Here is a 12,676-nt window from a genome sequence, read left to right as displayed (position 1 = left end):
TATGGCCTTGCTATAGACTTAAACCCTATGGTAGCACATTCTAATTTTATTTTATTTTTTATTTTTTCATAAGGAGCATGGTAGCACATTTTGAGTTTATAGAAAGGGGGAGATAGTATAAATTTATAAGAAAGGATACCATACCAAGGCCACTTTGGGCTTGATATGGTCTCATATCAGGCCCACGTTGGGCCTAATATGCACTCATATAAGGCCCACGTCGGGCCTGATATCCAAGCATATCAGACCCAACGGAGGCTGATTTTATATTATTTTTTCCCAGCACCTATAGATATTTAAATAATGATTTGCTTGCAGATTTGGAGTCCTTACAACTCCAGAATACCACTAGAGCTGAAATGGGTCCAATCAGAGGTGCTAGGTCCATCAGTGGGTTTTGACCAAAACCCACTGATGACCCTCCCCTACTTGGATTTACATGAAATCAAGTCCCCTGTGAAGGTCTTGGTGGGGAGATGGTATATATGGTGTCAAACATAATTTATACACCATGGATTAGAAGGTATGACTCTGTGCCAGGTGTCACGGAACAGTGCACACACTACTAGAAATATAGCTTATTACGACATTTTCTTTATGACATTTAAATTTAAATGTCACTATAAATATTTTTTAATGACATTTATCAAAAAAGATTATTTTAAATATAAAAATATCATATTAGATAATATATAGTGACATATTTCACCAAATGTCACCAAATTAGTAATCTAATAATCACTTAATAATTAAATTTTTTTGTTTTTTTTCCCTGCCCTAACGCTAACCCGGCCCTTTCCCTCATCACAAAAATCGCGATTTTCTTTCTCCTCTGTACTCGCTCGCCGCTCCCCCACCCTAAGCGCCGCTCCCCCACCCTAAGCGCCACTCCGATCCTCTCCCTTTCTCTTCCTTTAGCTGCTCTCGTCATCACTGCTTTTCTCCGTGCTCCTCCCTAATCTGCTCTCAGCGGCGCTCCTCTCTCTTTCTCCTCCCTCTACTCTCGTTCGTTGCCGCTCCTCTCCCTAATCTGCTCTCACTGTCGCTGGGATCTTCACCCACGCTCACGCATACTTGTGCCGCCGCCGGCCTCCACCACGATTCCTCCACAGCACTGCATACACGCTGTGATTCTGCCTTTCTCCTCCCAAACTCATTCTTGTCGTCGCTGCTCCCTAATCTGCGGATTTCACCGTGATTTGTAATGTTTTTTTTAATGTTGTGGATTGGAAGTTTTGCATTGTATATGCTCCTAACTAATTTCTTGCTAATTTCTTTTTTTTTTAGGTTGTGGATTGGAAGAATTTAATAGTCACCTTGCTCCTTTCTACCTAATCGAATCAAACAGGTATATATAATAATAGTTTTAAGTTTCAGTCCTTATCTAACAAGATTCACTTGTATATGTGTTTGGTCTTTTTTCTTTGAATTTTGATGGATAGGTTTCTTTCTTATGTTAAGATAAGAAATGAGATTATAAACAGGAAATATAGATTAGTGTCAAATAGGAAAAGTTAGCCAAAGTATAAACAGTTTAACATTAAAATTTATTAATGATATTTATGCAAAAAAAAAAAAAAAAATCAATGTGAGGGATTAACAGCATTGAACCAAATAATCTGAGAATACAATTTGTTCCTTGTTACACAAAGAAAATCACATGGATAAATGTGCAGAGCAGAACAAAAATTGTATTATACATGTACAAATATATTACTCTTTGTATCTAACTTCTGCTTATATTACTCTTTGTATCTAACTTCTGCTAAAATCTACCTTATATGGAGAACAAGGAGAATTAAGGGATAGGTAGTAGAACTGCCTACAAATCTGTTTATAGTAATTAGTTTATGCTATACAGTTATAACTAGTGTCTATTAGTAAGCTTGAAGCAAGAGATAGATGCATATCTTGCTCATTAGTAACCCATTTGATGAACTTGTTGATGTCGCACTATTCCACATATTTTTGTCCAATATCAAGATATGGGAGGTGGCTATAAATGGACATTAACTAAAATATGTCAAATCAGAAGTTAGTGATCCTTGTTAATTAAACTAATTGCATGATAATAAATAAAAACATAAGTATTTACTTCGGAACAGGTGCTTTTCCAGGCTTCCACAAGCCATATACTCGTATACTAGCAGCCTATGGTTACCCTCACAGCAATAACCAATAAGTTTGACAAGATGCGGGTGACTTAGTTGCCTGAAAAGCAAAAGGTGAACTCATTTTATAATACTATCATAAAAGCATAAAAAAGATACTATGCAAAACATGTGGCTTCAATATCTTCTATTATTTGTCACAGGAAACATCAGAATATGTTCTTCCCAGTAGTCATAACGCATCTCCAGACATAGTAAATGTAAAATTCAGCCAAAATGCTTTAGAGTTATAGTTATAGGGATTCCATACTAATTTACATATTTAGATATGCATTTTTAAAGAACCTGATAAAATCCTTTAACTACTGAATAAACTTAAATGCCAAATCAACTTATATGTAACAAAGAATTCCCAAGGCGCCATAGTAGCTTCCATTTGCATACCTAGTCAGACAGGATCTTAACTTATCCTCTCATTTGCTTTAGAGTTGTAGAAATGAGATCCTCTCATGCAATACCTTATCCTTTTGTCCTAAAAACTTTGATTATGTATTTCACAAACTATGTACAGCCAAGCATGGTTGCATGTGTTTAAGAGCCAAGAAAAATGAATAATTTTATTCCACATCAGATATCTGGCAATTTGCACCTAGGACATGATAAAAAAAAGATACCATATTTAGTTATTTTTTTGTACTGTTGATTTTTATTAGCTGAGATAAATTATGTAGATGCTATAGATTGTTATGTTGTAGCCTCTTGAGTCCTTGTGTTATAAAGATTTATCTATATCTTGAGTTCTCTAACTTGTGAATTTTATTTGTGATACAGTTCTTTATTATAAGTGTTAAATTTAGTATACATGCATTTTAAAATTTAACAATATATCATAATGTTAAATTAATTTTAAAAAGTTTTTTTTTAGGATCATTATGGATAAGAGTTGGATGTTTTTACCAAGATAAACTGAGGAGTATAGAAATGGTGTTCAAAGTTTCTTACATTTTGCATTTTCTAATGCAAATATAAATGGAATGATTTTATGTCCATGTATACGGTGTAAGATTGGTATATTCGTTTCCAGAGAGGTTGCCTTTGATCATTTGACGGTTGATGGATTTATCAAAGGTTATACGCATTGGGAAGCTCATGGAGAGATATCATATAGTACATCTACAAACTCTGCTTCTGTTCCATCTAAAAATTATGCAGATGATATGCAAGGTTTAGTTTATGAGGCATTTGGGATCTCAGACAATGATAATATAATTAGCACATCAGAATTTGAAAATGATAACGAGATTCCAATGGGAGAGGCTGAGAAATTCTATAAATTAATTGATGATTCACAAAAAGAATTATATCCAGGATGCAAGAAATTCTCAAAACTTGCATTCATGATTCGCTTGCTTCACTTAAAGTGTCTAGGCAAAATTAATAATAAGATTTTTGATATGCTTTTAGATTTGTTGAGAGAAGCATTTCCTAATGCAATGGATGATTTGCCTAAATCATATTATGAAGCAGAGAAATTGATGAAGCAAATAGGACTTGGTTATGAAAAGATTGATGCTTGTCCTAATGATTGCACTTTGTACTAGAGATTGGATAAAGAAAGAATTCAATGTGAAACATGTAGTGAGCTCAGATGGGAAACATCCAAAAATGATTCAACCGGTGAAAAGAGAAAAATTTCACGTAAGGTTTTATGGTATTTTCCAATAAAGCTTAGATTACAACGGTTGTTCATGTCATCCAAAACAGCATCCCATATGAGATGGCATTCTGAATCTCGCACAAAGGATGGCTACATGCGACATCCAGCTGACTCTCCGACTTGGCAAACATTTGATCATAAACACTCAAAATTTGCAAAGGATCCTAGGAACATAAGGCTTGGTTTAGCATCAGATGGATTTAATCCATTCAAAAATATGAGTGTGGCACATAGTACATGGCCGGTCATTTTAATGCCATATAATCTTCCACCATGGATGTGTATGAAGCAACCATACTTTATGTTTTCATTATTGATACCCGGCCCATTTGCTCCAGGAAATAACATCAACGTCTACTTGCAACCTCTTATTGCAGATTTAAAGGATTTGTGGGAGACAGGAGTGCAAACATATGATGCATCAACTAAACAAAATTTTCAATTGCATGTCGCATTATTATGGACAATAAGTGATTTTCCTGGATATGCAACCTTATCAGGATGGAGCACTAAAGGACAGCTTGCATGCCCAGTATGTCATAAATTTACACATTCAAAATGGTTAAAAAATGGTGGAAAATACTGCTATATGGGTCATCGTAAGTTTTTAAATAGTGATCATGTGTTTCGAAAAAATGCTCAATTGTTTGATGGCACGGAAGAATTTGGAAGACCACCACCCACACTATCAGGAGACATAGTGATGGATGAGTTGAAAATTTTAAAATTTACATTTGGGAAAACAATTAATGATAATTCAGCACTACCATTTAATTGGAAAAAATTGAGTATTTTTTTTTATTTACCGTATTGGAAGGATAATGTGATACGTCACAATCTTGACCTTATGCATATTGAAAAGAATGTGTGCGAAAATATTTGTGGGACATTGCTGAATATGGAAGGAAAAACAAAAGATAATCTTAAATCACGACTTGATTTGCAAGAAATGGGGATAAGAACATCACTTCATCCTATTGAGAAAGGACCAAAGAAAGTTTATTTACCTCCAGCATCTTTTTCAATGGGGAAAAAAGAGAAGAACATGTTTTGCAAGGTTTTAAAGCAAATTAAAGTTCCAGATGGCTATGCATCTAACATATCACAATGTGTTCAAATGAAACCGCCAAAAATAATTGGTCTAAAAAGTCATGACAATCATATTTTGATGCAGCAATTGTTGCCAGTAGCATTACGTAGAACCTTGTCTAAGTCAGTTCGAGTTCCATTGATTAGATTAAGCAGATATTTTCGAGAGTTATGTAGTAAAGTAATCTCTCCTACGGATATGACTCGTCTGAGGAGAGATATTGCAGTGATCCTTTGTGAGTTGGAAAAGATTTTTCCTCCCTCATTTTTTGACATAATGGTTCATCTAACTATTCATTTGGCTACTGAAGTACAACTTGCTGAGCCAGTTCACTATCGTTGGATGTATCCAATTGAAAGGTAATATATATATATATATATATATATATATATATATATATATATATATATATATATATATATTTAATGTTATTACATTTGTAATATATTATTTGTTAAATAATACTAATTCCTGTGTTTTTGACATAAGGTACCTAGGGACAATAATACTAATTTTAGGATTTAAAAATTATAATTTATGCAATAATAATTTGTCTATATATTTTTTTTTACAGGATAAGTATGACCTTCCTTTAGGGACGGAAAATTGGACATTATGCTCAATAGCAAAAAAATGGAGAAATTGGAAGTCTGAACTAAAAAGAAAGTACTATGATCCTGAGTTGTCAATTCAAATGCTTTTACAACAAAGAGATGAAAGAGCTCAAGTAGAACAATATATGCGACTAGTTGCTTTTTGGAACACAGAAAAATCAAAGGTATGTATTTTATTTATTTAAAATATAATGTTAGTAGACTTTTATTTTATATATTATGTGTAATTTTATATATTAGGAAAGAAGTGAAAAGAATAAAAATGCAAGAAAGCAAAGGATAATGAATCAAACCACAGGAAGGACATCTTTTTCTCAAGTGCAACAAACATTGGTAGATCTTTTTATTATATTATAATTTTATGTGCATTTGATTATAGAAATTAGTAACCAAATATATTTCAGGAAAAAGAAAAGGGACATCCTCCAACACGAGTTGAATTATTTCATGCATGTTTTACGCATGCTAATGGAACTCCCTCAAGTAATATTGTAAAAGAAAGATTGGTAAGATGCTTTATACTCTTCATTTATTTTATTTTAAAGTATTTTTTAATTATCATTATGTATTAACTAAATCTTAATATGTCTTGAAGGTTGCAATGAAAGAACTAGAAAATCAACTTCCTGAAGATTACAATGATCAAGTGCGCCCGAATGATATATTTGCTCAAATCATGGGACCAGATAGATCTGGTCGAGTACGTATGCTTGGTGATGGAATTAGCCCATCTGATTTATAGGGAGTAGTTCCTAGTCGTGGCACATGCAATCGACTAGTTATGGAACAGAATGCAAAGTTAGAACAGATGAATGAACATATCAAAAAGCAAGGTCAACATATTACAATGTTAGAAACAAAGATTTCTGAACAATCAAACACAAATCCTCTTTCAAATTCTAATAATAGTCGACACACTTCATCAAGTAGCAATCCACAAGGTTCTATTCCATCTCGTCCAACCTTACAGGTAAGATTTTTTTTTAATTTCTATTTTATTATATATTCTACACATCTTGAAAAATTGATGTTATATCTTTCACTTTCATGTAGATTGGAAGTTCTGTCTTGATCAAAAGTTTATTTGATTCAACAAAAACTGTAGCAAAAGGATTGCTCCTTGACATGGATCCAAATAATATAGTAGGGAGACAAAAATTAGGACCAAATTGATGTGAAGTACAAGTACTAGTTGTCCTAGAACCCAAAGAAAATTTAATTAGACCTTATGATCTTTTACAAAGGTTTGAGGATGCACTTGGAGGACTGATAGCTTGGCCTTGTCATTTGGTATGATTTAAACATTTTAGTGAAATATTATTAATTTTTTATATTTATCATGTTATTAAAATTTTAAATAAATATGAAATGTATTTGCAGTTGACAATGTGCGAAGATTTCTATTAGTGCATATAGAATAATACTTTATATGTTTCTCATTCGGTATGCTTTTCAATCTTTTAAATTATGTTTATTAGGTTTATATTTTCATTGTTTAATTTACTTATACAAATTTATTGATTGTATTTGTAGGTGACAGGTACTTGGATTTTGCATATGATGGTTGAAGATGGTTGATAATAAATTAGTTAGTTTTTTATTTTATAAGACTTTGTTAGTTTTAAAACTCAATGATTTGTTAGTATTTAGTTAACATTGGATTCAATACTTTTACATTAGTAATGCATTTGTATTTTTGTGATGATGGGATGAATTATATATGATGACATGGCGAATGGATTGGATATTTTGGATATAAAAATTTTTTATTCTTATTGTGATGATGTGTAACTTTTTCTATTATGTGATGAATGTTTTGTGTTCTGAATAAATATTATTAATTTATTGTGGTGTATTCTAAATGTTTCTATTTAATGTTTTTATAAAATATTATAATTAACATTTCATAATGTCATTATAGATTATATAAGATGACACTATAAAATATCCTTATAAATTATAATTACTAACATAATTTATTGTCCTTATATAAAAATTTAAAACATTTATAATTATCAATATAAATTAGGTTAGGTGACATTTATTTTTGTCCTTATTTACATAATAAAAAGGCATGCATAAATGTCCATGAAATATGTTTTCGTGACAATTTCGATTGTTATTATATTCCTATATTTAAGACACTTTTGAAGTTAGCATAAATATTATATAATGACATTATACAAATGTCAGGAATGCTAGAGGGTCTATGCTAACACCGCATATCAATACATTTTTCAGTGGTGTCACCATAGCTTTAGTGTCACTAAAAGTATACTATAAGGGCATTTATGTGTGTCCTTAAAGACCTTAATTCTAGTAGTGACAGCTTTTCTTTTCTACCCTATGGAAGGTGACTTTTAAAATTGATCTTATTTTATTTTTTTTATCAGACCCCTGTTAGAATGTTTGGAGTTTATATTAGGGGGAGATAGAATAATGCTTTATTAAATGATACTCATATCAGGCCCACGTTGGGCCTGATATCCAAGCATATCAGACCCAACACAGGCTGATTTTATATTATTTTTTCCTAGCACCTATAGATATTTAAATAATGATTGGCCAGCAGATTTGGAGTCCTTGCAACTCCAGAATACCACTAGAGCTGAAATGGGTCCAATCAGAGGTGTCTAGGTCCATCAATGGGTTTTGACCAAAACCCACTGATGACCCTCCCCTACTTGGATTTACATGAAATCAAGTCCCCTGTGAAGGTCTTGGTGGGGAGATGGTATATATGGTGTCAGACATAATTTATACACCATGGATTAGAAGGTATGACTCTGTGTCAGTTGCCACTTATTCCACTTATGGCCATGCTATAGACTTAAACCCTCTGGTAGCACCTTCTAATTTTATTTTATTTTTTATTTTTTCATAAGGAGCATGGTGACACATTTTGAGTTTATAGAAAGGGTGAGATAGTATAAATTTATACTATCTAAAAGGATACCATATCAGGGCCACTTTGGGCTTGATATGATACTCATATCAGGCCCATATTGGGCCTGATATACACTCATATCAGGCCCACGTTAGGCCTGATATTCAAGCATATCAGTCCCAACGGAGCCTGATTGTATTTTATTTTTTTTCCAGCACCTATAGATATTTAAATAATGATTTGCCAGCAGATTTGGAGTCCTTGCAACTCCAGAATACCACTAGAACTGAAATGAGCCCAATTAGAGATATCTAGGTCCATCAGTGGGTTTTGACCAAAACCCACTGATGGCCCTCCCCTAATTGGATTTACCTGAAATCACGTTCCCTGTGAAGGTCTAACTGGGAAGATGGTATATCTAGTGTCAAAACGTATTTATACCCCATTTCTAATAAGGTATTGCTCCGTGGCAGTTGGCACGGAACAGTGCACAACTTTTCTTTTCAACCCTATGGAAGGTGACTTTTAAAATTGATCTTATTTTATTTTTTTTATCTGGCCCCTGTTAGAATGTTTGGAGTTTATATTAGGGGGAGATAGAATAATGCTTTATTAAATGATACTCATATCAGGCCCACGTTGGGCCTGATATGCACTCATATCACGCCCACGTTGGGCCTGATATCCAAGCATATCAGGCCCAACGGAGGCTGATTTTATATTATTTTTTCCCATCACCTATAGATATTTAAATAATAATTGGCCAGCAAATTTGGAGTTCTTGCAACTCCAGAATACCACTAGAGCTGAAATGGGTCAAATCAGAGGTGTCTAGGTCCATCAGTAGGTTTTGACCAAAACCCACTAATGGTCCTCCCCTACTTGGATTTACATGAAATCAAGTGTCGTGTGAAGGTCTTGGTGGGGAGATGGTATATATGGTGTCAGACATAATTTATGCACCATGGATTAGAAGGTATGGCTCTGTGCCAGTTACCACTTATTCCACTTTTGACCATGTTATAGACTTAAACCTTCTGGTAGCACCTTCTAATTTTATTTTATTTTTTATTTTTTCATAAGGTGCATGGTGACACATTTTGAGTTTATAGAAATGGGGAGATAGTATAAATTTATACTATATGAAAGGATACCATACCAGGCCCACGTTGGGCCTGATATGATACTCATATCAGGCCCACGTTGGGCCTGATATTCAGGCATCTCAGGCCCAACGGAGCCTGATTGTATTTTATTTTTTTCTTAGCATCTATAGATATTTAAATAATGATTTGTCAGCAGATTTGGAGTCCTTGCAACTCCAGAATACCACTAGAACTGAAATGGATCCAATCAAAGGTGTCTAGGTCCATTAGTGGGTTTTGGTCAAAACCCACTGATGGCCCTCCCCTAATTAGATTTACCTGAAATCACGTTCCCTGTGAAGGTCTAACTAGGAAGATGGTATATCTGGTGTCAAAACGTATTTATACCCCATTTCTAATAAGGTATTGCTCCGTGGCAGTTGGCACGGAACAGTGCACAACTTTTCTTTTCAACCCTATGGAAGGTGACTTTTAAAATTGATCTTATTTTATTTTTTTTATCAGATCCCTATTAGAATGTTTGGAGATTATATTAGGGGGAGATAGAATAATGCTTTATGAAATGATACTCATATCAGGCCCACGTTGGGCCTGATATGCACTTATATCAGGCCCACGTTGGACCTGATCTTCAAGCATATCAGACCCAACGGAGCCTGATTGTATTTTATTTTTTTCCCATAACCTATAGAGGTTTAAATAATGATTTGCCAGCAGATTTGGAGTCCTTGCAACTCCAGAATACCACAAGAACTGAAATGGGTCCAATCAGAGGTGTTTAGGTCCATCAGTTGGTTTTGACCAAAACCCACTGATGGCCCTCCCCTACTTGGATGTACCTGAAATCACGTTCCTTGTGAAGTTCTTACTGGGAAGATGGTATATTTGGTGTCAAAACGTATTTATACCCCATTTCTAATAAGGTATTGCTCCGTGGCAGTTGGCACGGAACCTAGTGACGTTGTGCTCTTGAAACCGACTGTTGGTCCGAGCCTATTTGATTTTTTAAACAATCCCAACCGTTACCATGTTTTCAGTTTTAAGAAGATATAAATGGTGTGCATTATAACTTATATACATTGTCTCTGTCCACTGATAAGCACCAGCATCGCATTTTGTATATTATGACTTATATTTGACTAATCACTATGCAATATTATTAATATTCCAGTGACAGTTTATAATCTTCTCATATACTATATACCACTGTATTATACAACAAAGACTACATACAAATATATTAAACTACCTACACTACATAATAAGTTCATTTACATTCTATACAAGTTTTTGCCTTACAAGACTGGATATTTAATCCAATGTTTTAAAATACTTATCCCTCAAAATTGATACCATTACATCAATTCTAATCTTTTTCATGTCTCCTTGTTTGAAGTCCATCTTCATATCATATAGGAGACATCAAATGTTTTGCATCACAAAGAAGCCACAGTCAACGCTGTAAATAACAACAACATTTTTATGGTCAATATTTTTTTATCAATAATTTATATTCACACTTTGTGCTCGATTTACCTTGCTTGTTGTTGTGGACATTCTATTATGCGAGAGACCCATCTATCAAACAGATAATGTCTTTCCAAGTTTGGATGAATAACAGCAACGTGCTCACGACTATATAATTTAAAATCTGATACCTGAAGAATGAAGAGGAAATTTTCATTTTCCATCAACTAGCATTTATATTAAAATACAACCATACACATTATTATTAGATGCTTACCGCTGCTTCAAATTCATATTTGTATTTACTTCCACTTGCTAGAGAATTGTACTGATTGAACGTCATTGATTTGGTGTCCACCACCAGCAAGTGGAAGTGTGCATTATCACTACACAAAGGTATAAATATATACCTTACCTCTTCATCTCGTCTATCCGTCTTTATCAGGTGTTGGAAGGCAAACTTACTTGACGATTTCATTAATGACTACAAATATGCAAAGTCATACATACATAACCAAATAATAAAAAGAATTCTATTTTTTACTATAATCAAATCAATTCCTTACTGTGAAGAATGTTGAACAATATATTGACTTGTTGTATGTGCTTCCAGACGGAAATGCCCCCCTAAATAGAATTTTACAATACGTGTCGATTACATCCCCTCTTGTCAACATTTCTCCATTCACACCAGATAAAAGGGAATACAAATTTAAACAAAAGGGTGGTTCCTCCCAAACTATATCATTTGTAAACCTACAAAGTAAACAAATCAGATATTATTTTTACAAATTTAATTTTGATAACCTTAGCTCAACTATGTAATTAGAGAAGCATATAATATTCTTGACTATTCAACTATGTAATTTACATACTTTATTTCCTCCAAGGCTTTTAACAAGTACGTCACCTCTTCGTCTTGTTTTTTTTTCTTGGAAGACTTAAATTGCTTCTTCATATACTATGCATACAAACAAAATAGTCAATTAGATAATCTATTAAATCTAACAAATTACAATGAAATTTGTAGATATCGTCTTACAACAATTGCTTGTTTCCTCATTTTCTCATATTTGGCAAACATATCTACATCCTTGTCTGCCTCTTCATCAGATTTGTCTTCCATCAATTGTACAATATTAATTTCTTCTTCCATTTCATCCAAATCAATTTTTCCTTTCCCCTTGCCCACAACAACATTTCTTTGACAACTTTTTTTCCTTCTCCTATACTTGTAACTTTCTCCGCAGGCTCACTTATTTGTATATTTCTACGCTACCTCTTAGGTAAAGTTTTGAACCACAATGGACTATCAATTGGAGTATCCTTGTAATCATAGCGACTTCTGTCACGTCCTCTCCTTCTTCTTGTTGTAACACCTACAGGTTCAATTTGAGGATCGTCTACAAGCTCGCTATATTGAGATTTCATGCCTTTTTTTTCAACTATTTTAAGTAACTCTTTCACCCTCTCCTTCAATTGCATGTTCTCCATTGTTAGCTCTTTAATTCTGTTTGCTTGAATAATGCAATTACAACAATCCTTATTAATCTGCCTTCCCCCTATAGTGACTTCAATTTGTGATGCCTCCATTGCATGTGGACTGTCATCAACGCCAGCAAGGTTCTCAACCAATGATCTTTCGTCTTGGTTAGGGATTAGTTCAATCACAACCTGTAAGAAT

The 12,676-nt window shown here is 33.6% G+C and overlaps 2 long non-coding RNA genes across 2 annotated transcripts; both read left to right on the top strand.

Moving 5' to 3' along the window:
* Positions 1–969: 969 nt before the first annotated feature.
* On the top strand, positions 970–7,127 carry LOC122038252. The gene is made up of 4 exons (XR_006127828.1): positions 970–1,201; positions 1,288–1,348; positions 6,777–6,822; positions 7,066–7,127. It is a non-coding gene; the product is annotated as an uncharacterized LOC122038252 (long non-coding RNA).
* LOC122038251 lies at positions 5,602–6,047 on the top strand. Its single transcript, XR_006127827.1, has 3 exons — positions 5,602–5,696; positions 5,773–5,865; positions 5,937–6,047. It is a non-coding gene; the product is annotated as an uncharacterized LOC122038251 (long non-coding RNA).
* Positions 7,128–12,676: the final 5,549 nt, after the last annotated feature.

This window comes from Zingiber officinale, chromosome 1A (genome assembly GCF_018446385.1).
Source record: "Zingiber officinale cultivar Zhangliang chromosome 1A, Zo_v1.1, whole genome shotgun sequence".
NCBI lineage: Eukaryota > Viridiplantae > Streptophyta > Magnoliopsida > Zingiberales > Zingiberaceae > Zingiber > Zingiber officinale.
This window is presented reverse-complemented; position numbering and strand designations above follow the sequence as displayed.